Genomic DNA, 19,785 nt, shown 5'->3' with positions numbered 1-19,785 from the left:
ATTTAGAGGGGGGATGGGGTCCGGAAGCACGTGTTGGGCGATCTATTGTCCAGAAGACAATATATCGTCACGATATTTGGCGGTATATAGCCTATCGTGTCTGTGACATATTGTCAAGATATTTTGGCGATATATCGTCACGATATTTGGCGGTATATATCGTGTCGGTGACATATTGTCACGAAATTTTGGCGATATATCGTCACGATATTTGGCGGTATATATCGTGTCGGTGACATATTGTCACGAAATTTTGGCGATATATCGTCACGATATTTGGTGTATATCGTGTCGGTGACATATTGTCACGAAATTTTGGCGATATATCGTCACGATATTCGGCGGTATATATCGTGTCGGCGATATATCGTCAGGATATTTGGCGACATATATCGTGGAGACGATATATCGCCGATATGACGATCCGGAAAAAATATCGTATCGTATGTGACGATATATCACGATATCGTGCATCCCTAGTCCGGACACCCCACTCCGAAAGGCTAACCAAGTACTAAAATAAAATAATAAAAATGTACGTCTTTTGTACTACAATCCATGGTTATTATTTATTTCCAATGAACTTGGAAGACAAATATTATATTGGGAGTATGCTGCTTTGAAGAACAGTGCCAAAGAAGATGTATGCATATTACTACTCATGATAATATCCATAAAATATTAATCAGGAACTTTACTTTTCGTCAACTGGATCTAACAACCTCTTTTCTCATTATTCAATAATTATGCAATTCTTTATCTTATTTCACATTAATTTCCATGTTTTTATACAAATTTTGGCGATCTTAAGTACACGCAAGCTAGATAATAAATACAGTATCTATATTCTTATCCGAAAGGAGGGGGGGGGTCAGGCCCACTTCTACTTTTTCGATTTTTCAACTGGGAAAATTTATAAAAAAAATGCATTGTTTCCTAGAGCGTTTTCCCAATATTTCTACATTACTTTCGTTCATAAAAACATAAATGAAGCATACATAGAAGGCAAAATTCACTATCACCCCCCCCCCTTTTGACACGTGTTATTCGAGAAGCTCATGCCAGTAACAGAGTGCCATTTGATTGTTAATAATGGATTTTTTTGTAATTATTAAAAATATATATATTTATAACTGCGCCTTTTGGATAATAGCAAAGGTGAGGATGAGTGATTTAATATGATGAAATTGAAAGAACAGGCTGGGATTCGAACCCTGAGCCCCTCGCGTCGTAGCGGGCTGGGCTCACCACTCCGCAACGGAGACCTAGCAAAGCAACATTATTAACTCGATTGACTGTGGTCATTAGAGAGAACACTCTCAAGTGATCTGTCGATATCTCAAACTAGTAGGTAATTGTGAAGAACTAAAATTTCCTACAGTTAAAAATCTAGCCAATAAAAGTTTAAAGCGACATATACGAGGGTGGTTCAATAATTACTGTCCCTGACATATAAGCAGTATTATTTTTCCACAAAGTCCCCCTTCACAGTAATGCACTTCTTTCACCTAAGCTGTAAAGCCACTATGCCAGCTTCAAAGAATGTATGTGGCTGAGCCGTGAGCCATTCTTCCGCAGCGTCCATAACAGCAGCATTTGAGGGAAAATGCGTCCCCTTGAGGTGCTCCTTCAACTTCGGGAACAAATGAAAGTCACTAGGGGCGAGGTCGGGTGAGTAGGGAGGGTGTTCCAACACATGGAAACCAGCAGCATGGATTGCGGCACCAGTAACATGGCTTCTGTGTGCTGGAGCATTATCGTGGTGAAACAGCACTTTTCGCCGCAACATCCCACGCCGTTTCTCCTTGATTGCTTCGCGTAACTTAGGGATTAGGGCTGCATAATAGTCCCCAGTAACAGTGTGTCCCACCAGGTAGTCAATAAGGAGCACACCCTAAGCATCCCAAAAAATTGTGGCCATAACCTTGCGTGCTGATGCTTGCACCCTGAATTTGCGGGGGGGAGGTGAATTGCTGTGCCGCCAGTCCATACTCTGTCGTTTGGACTCGGGATCATAGTGGTGGAGCCATGTCTCATCCACTGTCACAAATCTATCACAAAACTGCTTCAGGTCTGCCCTCATCAGCTCCAAACCAGCCCTTGAACATTGAACTCTGTCTTTCTGTTGTTCACGGGATAACATTTTGGGGACCCATCGCGCTGACACCTTTCTGAATCCCAAGTGTTCATGCACAATGGTTTCCACTGAGCCTACAGAGATGTGCATGATGTCTGCTAACTGTTGCACCGTGATTCTTCTGTCAGCCATAATCATGTCATGCACAGCATCAATGTTTTCTGGGGTGGATGCTGTTGTTGGAGGACCAGCACCAGGGACCTGTTAACAGCTTTCCTTGCCGCAACGGAAATCGCGGCACCAGTTTTTTACCACCTGCCCCATCACCCAACACACTGATCATGTTCTCATGAATCTCCTTTGGGCTTAGCCCCTTTTTCTGGAGGTACTTGATGACAGCTCGTTGTTCGGTTTTCTCCATTTTTCAAACTAAGTGCCACCTCTCACACTTAAAACGAGAAAAACAAATTTACTATAGCACCTACGGTTCTGAAGTTTTGCATATAGACATCTATGACATTAGGCTACAATATCCCCATCATTCATTGCAATTCATATCCTTTAAGTATGCCGGGGACAATAATTATTGAATCGCCCTCGTATATATCTTTATTGTCCTATCTGTGTGTCTATTAAAAAGGACCAAGAAATGATCAAGTCTGAATTCACCCTTGGTAGCTCGTAATTAATTTTCAAATGTAGGAAGTAGCTCCATGTCTCTGGAACTAAGGCGACCATCTGAAATTACAGAATTGTCATCCCTTCTGCCTCCTTAGGGAGCTTTCAGACTGAAGCGACAGGCGTTTTCCACAGTTTAAAAACTATGCGCGACAGAGGACAAGCGACACGAATTCCTTCAGTCTATAAGCAAGCATTCACTGACGTCAACAGGCCGACGCGGCACGGCATTCAGAGCCGAGCGATACGCAAGCGACAAGTGAAGCGCGTGTCGCCTGTCGCTTGGGAAGGAGCCAATCAACAGCAACGTTTCGCACTGCAGCGGCATGACAGGGCGTTCAAGCATGCATATGATTCGTGGAACCTAAATTATGCCAATTAAGTCGAATTTAGGACCTTTCTCGGCTAATGACAACGAAGGAGATTAATAGCGAACGGAAGAAAAAAACACACAATATACGATTCCAACTTCGGATCATTTTCCAGTAATGCGTTACAATGTATACATATCCTGATGAAGTGGAAGATACGCCAAACATGTGTGCCTTGCCTAAGATTCGAATCCAGGTCACTGGTTTCGTAACGGCCTGCGACAGAAAAGAGATAGTCATACGAGTTGTTACCCCTCCTCTTTCACTCGCAACATAACTGCCTAGGTACATAAATCTATTCTACACTTGTCAAGTTGCGTACGTCATTCAAAAATTTCCAATAGGAAAGACAGGTACAGGTTTTGTAAATATAAGTTCCAACTGTCACGAATATAGCATTAGATTATTTGATTCTTTCATGTTCTTGTTTAACATGGTTTTTCTGCATGTTTGAGGCTGTGTGACGATATGCACGAATGGAGATTAGCTGAAATGGATGTAACAATTAACACGATGAGGTATCGATGAAGTGCCAGGGAACGGAATCCAGGACTTTCAAATAATGGAACTCTGCTGATGCCAACAGAGGTGATATCCAGGCGTGAAGTATTATTCTGGCGTTTGAAAATACAGAAAAGAACGAGACAGGAACATCCAACTCGAGACAATACCGAGAACGAGAAAGACTTCCTCATCAGGAGACGAGACCGTAGTAAATCTCGTCTCATCTCTGTGGCATCCACACCAAGCAAAGAGGCAGACTATTCGCGAGTCGAGTTCATTATCGATCAGGTGTTGTATTACTAAGAATAAGCGATAGTTTCCTGGAGCACGTCGGTAAGTTAAGTATCAAGAACGGAAATAATGATCCTCCATATTCAAGGACGAAGTTGACCACATCAACAACTTTTCTTTTTAATGCGGAAGCACACGAAGCACAAAATTTAGCAGAAACTCAGTTTTAAGAAATGAAAATAGTAACTAAAAGGCCTGAATACACAATACATACACGCAACACAGGCTCACAATTACTCTTCATGGATTCATTTTGTAATTAGTATAAACAAAATATACGACTTACAAATAAATCACTTGGCCATATCTGAAGAATTCTCACCTAACAAACTCTCTAGCCGTCTCTTGCCATCAGGTTTCCCAACAAGAATGCTGTAAACTCTTCTTTCCTCTCCCATTCGTGCCACAAGCCCTGCCCATCTAAGTCTTCGAGGTAAATTTCTCACATGAGAATCTCGAACACTAATTCTCCATCTCGCCTCAGTATAATCCTAAGTCGACTAAGCGTAGGAAACAATACGATTCTCAAGGCAAAGTATCATCGTGCAGTAAGCACATAATGAACATTCCGTCACGAAATTCGTTTTAAGTAAACCCTTTACTTCGACATTTGCTGTGGAAAGTGTCACTGCCTCTCAATCGACATCAAATTACGTCAATACTTACCAAATGTACACCACCTAGCAGTCAAGATATGGCCATACTCACCTGAAAAATAAAGAAAATAACATGTAATTTTTGTATTTAAAACTATTACAAGTACAGAAATGTTACCAGAAAAATTTCAATGTAATGGTGGGGGTAAACTTTTTTCCGCCTACGGATTTCCATCAAGTCTCGACGTAATAGGCATTTTTAATATATTATTTTTCCACTTTAAGTATTACACCCTTTGTCACAAGCCTGGTAGTGTAGGCGAAAAGTTCACATACCTTACACTACAATTTAATGAAGTTTCGGAATAGCTTACCACGACACACTACAATGGTTTACAATACTAACAAATAAGTATTAAGACCTCATATTCGCACGCAATTCCAAAAATTTAGTTTAAATTTAACAAAACTCAAATACAGCATCACTTCTATGTGAAACATCTCAAAGTACGACAGACCTGTCCAAGATATTTATTTTCTCCCTCTCTCTCTCTTTTCCCCTGTACGTTATTTCCGGTCTTCTTCCCATCTCCCTCCTCGATAGAGTAGGGGTTAAGTCATCGAAGGGGTCCCGGGTTCGATAACCGGTGGAGGCACACAGTGGTTCGGATCTGTAGTCCCTATCTGTGCACAAAGGATACCTTTGGCCGGCTACAGGAAAGACTTGATTAAATTTGGTTTATTTTACTTCGCCTTTCTGTCACTTTGGCTAATCGCGAAGATGAGGATGAGTGATGATACGATGATGGACACTCACAAACACCCATGTCCAGACCGGGATTCAAACCTGGGGCCCTGATGTCGCAGCGCGCTGTGCTAACCACTACGCGACAGCACACGGCAAAGACTTTTTCGAAGATCTCTCCCACTTCGAACAACCGCAATGATATTACATCCGAATCTAGGTCAATTGCGATGATTTTGACGTTGAAGGTCATTTAAATAATTAATAGTAGGGCAATTGCGACGATCAGGACCTAACCTAACTTAAGCAAAGGCGCCACAGAACTAGAGTTGACGAGCTGTATCTTTGCGGGTGAACCCTGCCCAATACCGGCTGCGCAGTAGCAAGGGGGAGGAGCTACCGGCTGCGCGTCATTATCCTTGCGTTCTGTCCTTGCTGTCGACCACCCAAAGGGCGAGTAGGTGGAAACTACATAAACGTCTCTCTCTCACACTCTGCGCGGAGTAGCCAAGGCCACCCGCAAAGATACAGCTCGTCAACTCTAGTAATGCTGTAGAAGGTTGGAACAACAAAATAAGTACGTGGCTTGTTCTGGCCTGCCTCAAGAGCCAAGCAGAAGACACCAACATCAAGTACATGAGGATGGAACTTAATCTAGTAGAACAGAAAAGGAAGAAGCGTGACATTAATGGTTGGAAAGTGTATTTGTATAGTATTTGAGGAAACGGGTGACTTGAAAAGGTGTCTGCTGGCTCTAGCCCATGTTCAAACACATGACTGAACAAAATTCCCAGCCGAGAATATCAATATTTCACATAATTCTCTTGTAAGAGGTATTGTACGGGGTGTTAAGTCACCCTTCAATTTGATACAAGATTTAAAATGCCATCGCAATTGTCCACCCGCCCTTTCACTTCTGTGTTCATCGCAATTGTCCGGCTACCATTTCATCCGCTTAGAATTCCTTGGAGACAATTTAAGTGAATTTCCTGTTGTCTAGATAACTGTGATGTTTCCTTTGCACCGTATACCAATACGGTATATTATACCAACAGAGATATCTAAAAAAAACAAAGAAAACCGCAGGTAGTGTCACTTGGATGTTGTGGGATGTGGGCCTCCCCGATGGCGCAGTGGTAGCATCGTCGCCTTGTAATCAAAGGGTCCCGGTTTCGATACCCGGTAGAGGCACATAGTGGTTCGGATCCCACTTTAAACTGTACGTCCAGTCCCGATTAGCCTTACTGTGCATAAAGTGGACTTACAACAACAAATCAATCAATCTACACAAAGCTATTTTTCATAATACGGAATATCATAGCTGTTTTTGGAGAAAGACTTTGCTGTCTGGGGCCAAAGGTTCAGAGTGGCCAACCAGAGGCAACAACAAAAGTTAGACGCGGTGAAAGTTTTCCCTTGATGTCTGAAGACAATTGCGCACGCTGGAACTGCCTACTTTCAGCCCTTGTTCACTTCGCAGATCTTCTGCGCTCTGTCTTCTTTGGAGTCCGGATTACGCGTTCCACATTCGAAGAGCTTCCTCCTCCGATATGAAAACCGTTATTCCCATCGCTTCCGCTCCATTTACAACAATCCCTCATTGTTCCATTGCAACAACGCGTACACGTTGTATCACCGTCTCAAGCTATTAATTATTCCCGAGCAAATTATCCTACTGACAAAAGCCGATCAGACGGCGCTGACCTTTGGACACTCACATGCTCCAGGATCTGTTCGGTGGGCGGATGTCCCTCCCCCTCGGCCAGATGGGTTCTGGTTATTGGTCGTAGCCAATGGCGTACGCAGGGAGAACTGATGGGATTTTGTCAAATAAAAGAAAATCAACTGAAAACAGCCAGATCCTGGGAAACAGCAAAACCCTTAAAATCTTGTCTCTGAATGAAAAACTTCTAAAACTCTTAGTCTAACATGATGTTAAAATAATAAGAGTTGCGGTAGCTCAGTCGTTATGGCGTCCGACTAACATGCGAGAGACCCGAGTTCGATCCCGGCGGTGGAGAACCGGGATTTCTTTCCACCTGCTCAAGCGGCTCCGTCGCCCACCCAGCGTCGCTTAAGTGGGTACCAGAGGAAACTCTGGGGAAGGGTAGGCGACCAGGGTCCTAACTCCACACACCCTATACGCCTTCATGGCGCGATGCAAAGCACGGGGGAGCACTTTACTTACACTGTTAAAATAATACCATTATTCACGCCCCCTACCCCAAGATACACAACAGGTGTTGGGTGAGACAGTTTTATCTGTCCCTCCTGTGAGGTCACCTCAAACACATTCCTCCTTCATACTACACAAAGAACAGTCTCACTGTCACAATGTAGAAAGAGTTCTCCCTGCTAATCCCAAAGCTTGTCCAAACACAGTGGCGTATCCACGGGGGGTTGGTGGGGCCCAGTATTCCCAAAGAGAAAACGTCAGAGCCAGGGAAAGATGCCAAAATGGGGACTGAATATTTGGAGAGGAAAAAAAGGTATACTCAACCTCCTCTTTTCAAAATCCTGGGCACGCCACAATCCAAACATCTCTACCAGATAAAATTTTCCACTTCAAGCGCTGGTCGGATAAAAATCATGATTTTTATTTCAAAAAATTATTTTTGATGATTTTTTTATATTTAAATCTATTTTTTAAAATAATTTAAAATTTATTGTATGCTTTTTGACACCATACATATACATACATTTTTTTTATAGAAATACTTTTTCTAATAAATGACCATGTAAAATATTGGAACAGTTTGGTTAAAAGCAAATACAAAATTATATGTAAATATACAATTTCCTGTTTCTGATACTGTAAGTATACATGATCCTACCATGGAAATATTTGTTGAATGTGTTAATGAAAGTATAATAATTTCAGTAACTTTTCTTCCCGTGAAAATAAAAACATTCTCGATGCACTCTATAATTTTAACTTAAAATATTTTTTAGTCTTTGTAGCTAAATTTTGGTAATTTTTAAATGATAGTTTGAAAAATATTAGCTGCCATGTTTATTTATAGTTTATGGATAATGACACATGATTAGTATTTTGTATATTTTCTTACACAAAATGTTTGCTATTTTTGCCTATCAAAATTATTGAATTTTAAATCAAGATAAATGTGTGTGTGTTTACAGTGTATATATTACATTTTCTTTCCTATTAGCTTCACTCCATTTTTTATTTTCCTTTCTTAAAGCCTAACAAACACCATTCAATGATTACACCTTCGTTCCTACTACATGTAAATAGGAGACAATCACCTTACAAGGGACAAAATACGGGGCAGAGTTGAATTATTTCCCATGTGTGGCAAGTAGCAAACGTCCTCGAAAACAAACAATGTTTAGAACTTCTTTCCTAACCGCAAGAGGAGCGACACACACAGCTTGGCTCGCGTGCTTGGAAGAGTATGGGCGGGGGGGAGGGGGAATGGCCTCCAGATGAAGTTTCAGACACGACATGTTTTTACGCCCGGTCCACTAGACGCCAGCGAAGAATTCCTCCACAGAATCTCTCAGGAACAGAGACGACTACTGGACGTGTAGCGAGGATTACAAGAGAACCGCTTTGATGCAGGCACTCTCCATCAAGGGCAACGCTTCATCGCTCGGAGATGTGTAAGAGCGCAAGCAACGATAATCCGGTGCTAGGAGTTGTTGTTTGGGGCAAGAGAGGGCAGGGCATATTGTCGTATACCATTAGTCCACACACACACGGAATTTTATGTACACTATGTGTAATAAAATTTAATGGTTTGGTTTGTTCTTATTGAGGAAACTCTTGCAACACTCATTCCTACAATCCTTTTAAACAGAATATACAAGCTCAAAACAGACTACACCCTTCTTCACGTTCATTATTTTTTCTTTTACTTTCACCGATTTAAATTTTTATATACAGTATCTACCAGGGGCGCCGACTTGTCAAAATTATTGGGGGGGTCCTCTGATCACTGAAATCACTTCCTTTTTTAATTTTTGGCCACAGTGTTCGGAATCTCATAAAAGCCCATGAATTCCTAAAAAAATATCAAAATTTTTATTCACAGTTCGAATGCAGATATGTCACAAGTTTCGTCAACCATAATAGCAAAATATTCCCGACTTTTAATATCTGCTACCATAGAGCGCAAAACAGATCTCCCTAATATATCAATGATCTCGTTCTGAATGTCATGTGAGAGCCATTTGTAGCCCGAACTTCCCATCCACTACCCTAGTTCATGCACATCGTCTTTTGAAACTATTTTTAGGAAAAAATTTAACAATACTCATAATTACATACTTAGTATATAGTAATAAGTCATGTGTTTTGCTGTCTCTGGTCATAGCTTCCCCCCCCCCCACAAAGTTGATGGTTTAGCGGTCTCAGCCCCCCAAATTGATGGTCTAGAACATTTCAAATGTGTGTTTCCGTTATTTTACGTCGCTTTTCCATGTCTTGGGTTAACGTCGCGGCGAGTATGAATGGTGGCTGATGAAAATAGATTATGAGACAAGCGGCAATGATACCACATGGCCTACTCAAGGCTCCAAACTGCATGGAAGCACTCCCCTGCACTGACCACGCCGCTAGATAATATGAAACAAATCGCTCCGGATGTGAACCGCGAAAGCGACAGGGAAATGAAGACACTGGTGGAAGACAGGAACTGAACTTGATTTGATTTGGTTTATTTTAATTCGCTCTTCTGTAACTTTTGGCTAATTGCCAAGATGAGAATAAATGATGATATGATGAAAGTGATGAAGGGGGACACACAAAGAATGCCCGCGAAGACATGGTACAACAACTTTCGATATAGCATGGAATGCATAGGGAAAAATTTAAGAGCAACTGGACAGAAATGTTTGTGTGTGTCAACAAAAAACTCTTCCAGAATGCTCCAGAAGGAATTCCCACCAGACATGCTCTCTCCCAGGTTACAGTACTAGCGTCATACTTCTCAACAAGATACAATCGCGGTCTAAAGCCGTTCCTGACACAGGCCCAGATGCAAATTCTCCATTCCAGTACTGGAGAAAGTGCTATTACAACTGGAGCTGCTCAAATGCCGGCTGCAGCTACTTCATTCCAGTGTCAATTCTTCAATCGTCCACTTCCGCAAACTTGTAAACCAATCACTTCCAACACTAATGTACTATTAGTAGTATTATCCTTAATTTCTTAGATTAAGTGCACAGTGTCTCTCAATAGTCTTAGGACAACGAAATTTTAAACTAGGCAATCCAAATTACAGAAGGCGTTGGTGGGTTGCGTGTAGTTAGGCTCAACTTCAGGGTTGCCATATGCACAATAGATATTTATGAAGCAATACGCGAAAGAAAGAAATTCAAGTATTATTGTATAAAACTAGGAAGAAAAATCAGTATTACATCTGCTGCAAATGAGAAATACTTTCTGAAATAAAGAAACTCGATCTTTTAGTAATTCATTGCTGATGAGTCTACACAAAGGAAAAGATGAGAGATGAAACGGAAGGGGACAAAAGATAGGAGAAGAGAGAAAGCAAAAGGGGAATAGAAAAAGCAAAGGAGGGAAGAAAATGGAGGACAGAAGTGGATAGGAGAAGGAGAAAGGCAAAAGATGCGAGAAGAGATGAGGAAAATGGAGAGAAGAGAGAAAATAAATCGAGATGAGAGGAGTGGAGAATAGAGTAAAAGAGAGAAGAACGAAAAGAAGAGAAGAGTGCAGTGGAGTCGGAAATCTAAGACAGGAGAATAGATAGGAGTGGAGAAGAGTGGGATGGAGACAAGAAGCGAGAAAGAAGGAAAGGCGATTTGAGATAAAAGCAGAGGAGAAGGAGGGGAAAAGAGAAGAACAGAAGAGACTGGAGACGAAGGAAGAGGTATTTGCAGAAAATATCATCTCGGCTTCAAGAATTAATGCATTGATCAAATTATCAACATGAAACATTCAGTAACATTTTAAAATGTATTGGAGAATGTATTAGATCGGTGCGAAAGGGTAAACTGATCTGCTTGGGATGTCTCGTTTTTGGGTCAAAATATTATGGTTACCGTACTTAAATTAAACTGACGGGAGGACACTAGCAAAGAGTGCCACATTTCCACCTGGTGGTGAAAATTTGAAGTATTTTCTTTTTCGTCAGTATTCGCTTCTCAATGGTCTCCACAACCTCTACACCAAGTTTCAGCGCAATCCGTTGCTTCGAACGGGCTCTGAGTATGGCAACTTTATTTGTGCCCACCCTGTATATATGGGAGAGCCGCGATTTTGCTCGAATGAGACAATTGTAGAGGAGCCTGCAATGAGCGTTTCTCCCTTGCTGCTACTGCTAGCAGGACCAAAAAAATACAGGCATCATAAACACAGGTGCGTTGGCAACCAGTTCCACAGACTCGTTCCCGGCAGGTGTAATGACAGGTGCAGATTTAAAAGGTCGGTTCAAGGCGACACGTGATTTGTGTTAAGACTCCATTAGAAACTAAAACAAAGTAGGAAATTAGTGCTGCGTTTTATATGTGCCATTTTTTAACTTCCTGTTAATGCAGATCGTAAATATATCCTTCCTCCAGCTTCCGTTCCAAGGTAAAGATTCAAGCGCCAAATCTTGTAACAGAGGTAAAATACGTAGAGGGTGAACCAAGAAACTCAAAGTAAAATTACAAGAAAACTTCCCCCAAAATAATCCACGTGACATGGAGGAATAAGGGAGGTGTGGAGGCAAGGCTGAACACGTTCTCGTAATAGTGAAGTGATGCAATCAGCAACATGCTCCGGTTGCCTTCACATTAAAAAGTGTGGTGCGAAGCAGGGTGGATAAAAAATAATTTTGATGATTTTTTAATTTAAATCTATTCTTCTGATTTTTTTTAAAAAAAAACACGTTTAACATTCCTTGTATGGTTTTTGGCACTATACATATAGATATATGTTTTTTTTTTTTAACGGAAAGGCTTTCTCTGGTAAATGACCGTGTAAAATATTTGAACAGTTTGATTAAAGCAAATAAAAAATATGTAAATAAAATATACATATTTCTGTTTCTGGTATATATGAATTCACTATGGAAATGTTGAGTGTGTTAATGAAACTATAATAATTTCAGTAACTTTTCTTCCACTGAAAATAAAACATTCTGGATGTACTATATAATTGTAACTTCAAATACTTTTATAGCCTTCGTAGCTAATTTTGGCGATGTTTATAATTTAGTTTGCAAAATATCAGATTGAATGTTTATTTACAGTTTAATGAATGGCATTATTTACTGTTTAACATGATTAGTATATAAATATTTTGTATATATTCTACACAAAATGTTTGCTATTTTTGCCTGTAAAAATTATTGAATTTTAAATCAAGAAAAATTTAAGGGTGTTTACAGTTTAACATTACATTTCCCTTCGTATGATCTTCACCACATCAGTACATATATTTTGTTTCCTTTCTTAGAGCCTAATAATCATCATTAAATGATTTCAAGATCAATGTACTTTCACCAAAAGTGATTCTGATATCTACAAAATCATTATATATAATATTATTCTATAAGTTATTTTTTTAATTGATTAAAATCTGATTTTTTTAAAAAAAAAATCACCTGATTTAAATCGATCCAACTTGATGCGTGGTTTTACAAATACTCACTTCGTGTAACAGAACACTCCCTCTGGTGTGAATACGGAATTGGTGTTAGGCCCGCTTTAGACGAAAGCATTTTCCTTAGCATTTATGCCATGACCAAAAAGCTACCGCGTAAAGTGAGAAATGTTATGGCATTTCAGATGCCATGGCATATTTCGTGGCATTTCTCAAGGATAGGCTCGGTCCGAATCATTTTTCGTAGCGTAACCAATCAGAAGCAACCTCTAGGTCACGAGTGCAAATTTAATGACGGCCGCACGAGATGTACACAACGTATCACTTCACACTTTTAAAATACGATAACTATTCAACCGAGAGGAATATCGCATCGCATTAAATGGTTTTAGGTAGAGAAGAACGGCGCTGATTAAACACATACTTTACAACGTTTACTGTACACGTATGAAAGAATATTTTAGCTTTTTCAATTGTAAGCACCGTGCACACAGCATTGACGGTGTAACTCGACGTGCCTTTAGTGCTGTATGTATTGTATATTATACTTGAAGCAGCTAACTGAAATGTTCCATAAAATGATTTCGTGTAAAGATTTTTGGAAGCATTTACGTAGCATTTATGCTAGCAAACATGTTAATGCTTTCGTCTAAACCCGGCTTTATTATTCATCACCATGTTTGGTATCTTATTACACCATTGCCTGGCGAACAACACCTAATACAGCCTCCATGATGGCGTAATGCTAACGTCGTCGCCTTGTATCCACCCCAGCGTAGGAGGAATACGGAAAACACCCCCAGCAGGCACATGTACCATGTTAAAACATAACAGGAACCCCACATCAAGTAATTTCCATTTCGAGGACTGATGCAGATTACAGGCTGTCTCAACCATAGGACCTTCTCGGGAAAATTACTAGTGGATATCACTCCACCCTGTCCCCGTAACATAGTCAAGACACGACGTAAACGGTAAGGTGGTTGTGTTACAAGCATTGCACTCGCAACGGTAAATCACATAAAGGTTCACTTGAATGCACTACAACGAATCATGTGTAATTTCTCAGTTTTAAATGTCACCAGTCCTAAGCTATGGACTTAACAAATTGTTCCATCCTATGAAATATTCAATTTTCTGTTCTTAAAACTCGTACCAACGAGCTTGGAGGTCTTTGTGAAGAAACCATGACAAATATATCTGCCGAGGAGTCCAATGCCCACTTGACACGACGCCTGTGTGGTCACTTGCTAACGGAATGGGTTCCAATCGAACCCGTTAAAACGAGACGTGTGGACCCACCAATGAAGCGAAGCCCAAATGAGGTGCAGATATATATGCATAAAAAATTACGAATGGGGATTCTCCGCACGTTCACAGACAGCAATCTTTTATGCATTCACCGACTTCGCCGAAAACCTCTCCATTGGGATGCTCGCCGCGTTGCCCTTGGCTTCCTCTTACGTGGCCACATCCCATGATTACCCTGGGGAAGACATTTTTATTTACATCAGAGAAGTAAACATGTGTTCTTAACATGCTCATTTCAAACGCGACATCCGAATTTTGCCAGTAGGTACCATTTCATAGATACGTGATGTCATATCATGGACCTAATAGTTTTAGCAAAATTAAACGGTTGTGATCGTGGCTACACTCAAGGGGTCAACTACGACACGGTAAATTACTGCATCAAAAAGGAATGGCCAAATGAGAAAATAATTCATACACCATTAATCTATACTCTAAAATACTCTACCACCACACCACACCACATTTCACGCAGGTTTCTGTCTGTCATGGACGTTGGGGCCTAACTATGGGGGAGTCAAGATCGTATTTAGGGCCTAATCTTGAAGGGGGGGGGGAGAATCGACAAGTTTTCCCTCCGAAGCAAAGAGCCTCCACGACTATTGTGCTAAATAACTGTTAATCTATTCCTTTGCTCATCAGGTCGCAAAAATGTTTATTAAATTTGGGGTGATTCCTCTACCATGGACGTATTTAGAGGGGCCAGGGGGTCCGGACCCCCCCCCCCCGAAAGACTTATCAAGTACTAAAATTAAATAATGAAAAATATATTCGTTTAGCCTTTGTTGTAGAATTTCCTCTGAACTTATTGGAAGACAAGGATTATATTGGAATCACACCGCATTGAAGGACATTGGGGGGAGGGGAGAGTCCAGGGTTCCGGAAACCAACGAAAAAGTTACCAAGTACTAAAATTAAGTAAATAAAATATTAGTATTTGTTGCATAATCGATGGCTACTAATTTCCTCTGAACTTTTTAGAAGGCAAGAATTATATCATAAGTCTTTAAATTACATTACAAAGAAGATTAATGTGCACTACTGCTCAAAATAATATGCATAAAATATTAATCAGAAGCTTACTTTTCTCCAACTACATGTAACATCATTTTTGTTAAATATTCAATTATTCATCTCTTTGACATTAATTTCATTGCCACGGCTCACGTTTTTATGTAAATTATTCAGATCTTAACTACAGGTGCCGGACACTGTGGCCGAGTGGTTAGCACATCGCTGCGACGCCAAGGGTCCCGGGTTCGAATCCCGCTCGGGCTTGGTTGTTTGTGAATGTCCATTCATCAATTTCATCATTTCATCACTCATCCCCATCTTCACAAATTAGCACAAAACGCGAAGTAAAATAAACTAAATCAATCAATCAATTAACTAACTATAGGTATGCTACGTTATGAATATGCGCTGTTTCTAGTCTTATACAGTCTTTTCACCTATTCGTGTAACAATAATATAATATTAATTTAAACATTATTATTATTATTATTATTATTATTATTATTATTATTATTCCTGACACACTTGGTTCGCCCCCGCCCCCGTCCTCTAAGACATCGATTTCGAAAAAAGAATGACCCCAGTGGAATCAGCAGCATGGGATTAATCTGCACGTGTACATTTCGGAAATACGAAGCAAACGAACAATGTGCAACTTGTGAACTGAAACATTTGGGAACGTAGAATGCACCCCTTGCATTCCCATGCGCATTTTCCTTAGCCAATTTAAATAGCCTCCGACGTCAGGGGACTCTGGTTCGAATCCCCAGTCTCGGTGTTCATTGTGAGCGTCCCATTGTATCATATTATCACTCATCCTCAGCTTCGAGAATAGCCAAAAGTGGCAGAAAAGTTAAGTAAAATAAACCAAATGAATTAAGTCACAGTACTCCTTGTTGCATTCAAAATATTTGCTGCAGTAAATTCGTGAGGAATCGATTTTCTCTTTTGCGTTTTACACAATTTCCAATCTTCAAAACACGTCGCCAGGTACCTGGACTTCCTGGAGAGAGCCCCTCTCGAAATTAGCATTTCCAGGCTGTAGAAGGTAACGTCAAAACGCCATTGCCGAGGCAAAATCCAAGGAGGTGGTGGGTGGGGGAACAGATGCGAGTGTTTACCTGGAGGCTGTAGCACGCGCGGAGTGGCCGGGGCTTCCTCGCTCCGCAGCTGCCTCGGTGGCCCACCTGGCACGCGACCAGAGCAGCAGGTGCCCTGGCAGACAAAGACGCTCAACAGGAGAGGTGAGGATGCTGGAACAGAGATTCGGCCGCCTTCGCAGCGGAACGCTATTTGTTCGATACAGCTTCGTGGCATGGGCGACTGTGGGAGTAGTCTCTGAATATGTTACATGGGTGGCTTTGATGCACAGAAAGTTTAATCGGGACTGGACCTACAGTTTAAAGTGAGATCCGAACCACTATGCGCCTCCACCGGGTATCGAACACGGAACCCCTTGATTACAAGGCCTATGTTACGTGGATAATAGGTTACATATCTTCGACAATGCAAACTTTCTATTTTTAATGTGGCTAGCCTTGGTACTCAAAGAAAAGCCGCGGTGATCTAGCCGGTAGGGCGTTTGACTACCACGAGGGAGACCCGGGTTCGAATCCCGGGATGGGCGATCTAAGGTTGGAATTTTTCTGGCTTTGTGCCCGCATAAAGCGGTTTGAGGCTCACCCAGCCTTAAATCAATGGGTTGGGGAGGGGGGAATAAAGGTGGCCGGAGGGTGCTGTAGATCACATCCTCTCTCTACCCGCCAAATCCACTAAATGTGCCTTCATGGCACGGTACTATATGCACCTTACTACTCACAAAACTTATAATTTCATTCTCAGACATCATCTTTAGTGCAAGTAAAATTAAATATTGCTCGTGGCAATTTCTGAAATACGTAGTAGATTTTTAATTGGTCTAAAAATGTTAACACTTTTCACGCCAGTGTACTTTCCCAAATATACGTTTCTCATTTCTCTTTTAAAACTGAAACATATAGATTGAACAACCTCCCGTCCCACTTGAGGCTTTAGGTCTGGAGGAAAATTTCCAATTCTTTCTTGCTTCCGTCGTCTTGTACATATTACGCATAAGCACGTCGACGTGTGAACGCCAGGGTTGCATTAAGCACTGTGCATGCGGGGACATAAGGTTGAGGACCGCTCGGCGCGGAGCAGAGAGAACGGAGGTTCCCATGCGTGCTGTGGGGCTGGGAACCGCTTCCTGGGGAACGAGCGGAAGCCGCCGGGACGAGAACTCGGATGACCTCTTCTATTCCCGACGCTAACGGACTGGTTGGTCCTTCAAGCAGAGCAGTAGAATACGCCGCGGCGTTCTGTCTGATTGAATTGGAAATTATGGGTGCGTCAGCATTTAGGTTATTTTGAACCCGTCACATTATACGGGGCCCAACCCCTTGTGTCGCCCCTGTCAACACATGTTTTTTCGAGCACAGAACTATTCAATCTCTATTGTACCAGGTGGTTATAATTAAAGTGACGGTGTTCAGAGTGGTACAGCACGGGCTGTAATGAGAGTAGCAGTCTGAAACTTCGTAGATATGCTAATGAAGCAATGCGCTCGCGAATTATGCAAAAAAAAAAAAAATAGTTCCAATTCTCGCCACCAGGGTAAAAAATGGCGCTGTAAGCAGTCAAAACTTGGTATAGTTACAGGAAAAACACTATAAATCGCAGAAAACAATACTCTTTGTAATAAAATATCGCTACAATTTCACTATTCGAATTACATGAACATTACTAAAGGAAAAAGCAACAAGCGTCACCAACCACAACCAGGGAGCTCACACAATGGTTAGGCAATGTCACAGACTTTGACGTCAGAGTTACGGAAAATTCCACGTTTTGACTGCTTACAGCGCCATTTTTAACCCTGGTGGCGAGAATTGGAACTTTTTTTTTTTTTTTTTTTTTTTTTTTTTTTTTGCATAATTCGCGAGCGCATTGCTTCATTAGCATATCTACGAAGTTTCAGACTGCTACTCTCATTACAGACCGTGCTGTACCACTCTGAACACCGTCACTTTAATTATAACCACCTGGTATTAATCTATGTTGGAATCTTTTCTTTAAAAATGTGTTATTGTTAATGTTACAATGGGTAATGAATTGTTTAACTTAAATCAGGAAAAAATGTTGAAACTATAGAAATACTAAACAACTAAGTAGTAACCTTGGTAAATTGTAAACAATGTTATGATATAAAAGAACTAGATTTTTGTAAGTCTACGGGACATTCTCCAGGTTGCCGAAAGGCTGATGGTTCAGGGGACGTTGGGGAATATCTTGCTTCAATCTTCGGATTGGCTGGTGTACTTGTACTCCATTTTGGCAGATATTCTACAAACCCAACTCTGAATAAGGTGTTCTCCTGCATCATCAAAAGACCAGGGTTATAAACTTCGATATAACTAATAGGTTTAGGCCTACAAGTTGTACCGGGTGAATTGTCTGTTTGAAAAAGTGTTTGTATAACATCAGAAGTTTAAATAAATCTTCGAGTAAAAAGGTCTTAATGATCTTTCATTTCAAACCTACCTAGGTGATAATTAAAAATAAATCCTACACCACAGACCTCGCAAGGGCTTGGTCCTACTAACCCTTAGAAGCCTTTGAGAAGTCCGATAAAAGGGTTGTAACTGACTAACATGAAGCCCTACAGGCAAGAGGTGCGTGTCACCCTTATCTTAACTTTCCTTAACACGTGCCTGAGTACCAAAATGTTCTTACCTGGGTTAAAAGCTGATGCTGTAAAGGGGGAACTTAGCACATAGAAGGACCAAACACAGGACAATACAGAGGATTACACTGGCCGTACGTCCAGACGCCAGAGCCTCGTTGGCCTGCAGGGCACAGTTGCAGGGGTGTACTACGTAGAAATGAGGTTGACATTCGGGTCTTACGAGGAGGTCAGTCTTACAAGGCTGGGGTGTTGAGTTTGGTAATGCTACGTAGAAACTATTGGATTTCTGCCGTCAAACTGCGGGCAATTTCAACCAAAAATTCAGGAAATCCATTTGAGATTATTTCCCCCTGGAGTCAGGAAGAGGGATCTGAAGGCTGAAGCACCTCCCCCCCCCCCTTGCAATCCTACATATCTAATTCAAATAGTGTATAGTGGGAATTTAAATGTTCTTCCTTAGCAGGATTAAACATCTCAAGTGTAATAAGTTGTAATCACGGGCGTCGGCAGAAATATTTGCAGGGGGGTCGGGCAAATGATAAAAGTTGAATAACAGAAAAAATAAATGTCATTATACAGTAATAAATATTATAAACTAATAAAAACAAATTTTATTCGAAATAATGATTATTATTTTTTATTATTATTACATAAATGTGGAGACTCGATCCACCAAACGACTGAATGCCAGGACAACTATCTTCCATTATTTCTATTGCATTTTATGCAGTTAGTATCTTTTGCACGTCTCGTTCAAGAAAAGGCTTTAGGCCTTCCCGTCGCAGGTAGCGTCCTCGTCTTGTAATCAAGGGGTCCCGGGTTGGATACCCTGTGGAGGCACATAGTCGCTCGGATTCTACTTTAACTGTAGGTCCAGTCCCGATTAGCCTTACTGTGCATAAAGTGGACTTAAAACACTACA

General features: G+C 41.0%; 1 protein-coding gene across 1 annotated transcript in view; it reads right to left on the bottom strand.

Moving 5' to 3' along the window:
- LOC145981531 (uncharacterized) overlaps positions 1–19,785 on the bottom strand; it is a 230,463-nt gene that overhangs the window by 111,778 nt on the left and 98,900 nt on the right. The gene's annotated exons all lie outside the window — the stretch shown is intronic.

Source organism: Lepisma saccharinum, chromosome 29, assembly GCF_977018435.1.
Source record: "Lepisma saccharinum chromosome 29, izLepSacc3.1, whole genome shotgun sequence".
NCBI classification, from domain to species: Eukaryota; Metazoa; Arthropoda; class Insecta; order Zygentoma; family Lepismatidae; genus Lepisma; species Lepisma saccharinum.
Note: the sequence above shows the minus strand (reverse complement) of the source record. Positions and strands in the feature narration are given on the sequence as shown.